Consider the following 423-nt stretch of genomic DNA (forward strand, 5'->3'; position numbering starts at 1 on the left):
TTCTTTATTCTCCCTCCTTCCCAGGAATACAGCAGGCTATAAAGGAGCTGCTGGGTCCAGTGGAACTCCACAGCGCAGACAGATGACACTGCTGACTCACTCAGGCTAGCCACCAACACTAACTAATATACTATCACTACCCATATAGCGATGCCATTACTACACATCTCTGTCACTAGAATTCTGATCGGTAAGTCCTGCTCTGGCTGTTCCCCCTCAATCTGTCAATTGCTATACTACTACCCACCCCGTTCACTTGCCTGGCTGCAGTTCAGTAATGATTGTTTGTGTATGTATAAGATTCAGCTTTCCTTTAATTAAATACAGTGGACTTCAAAGAGCTATACTTTTTTTTATTAAACTGTCTGTCATCGGCTTAAATACTGTAGCATGCTGGTAAGTGGATGAACAGAGGCAGAGAGC

This window comes from Salvelinus alpinus, chromosome 9, assembly GCF_045679555.1.
Source record: "Salvelinus alpinus chromosome 9, SLU_Salpinus.1, whole genome shotgun sequence".
Taxonomy (NCBI): Eukaryota; Metazoa; Chordata; class Actinopteri; order Salmoniformes; family Salmonidae; genus Salvelinus; species Salvelinus alpinus.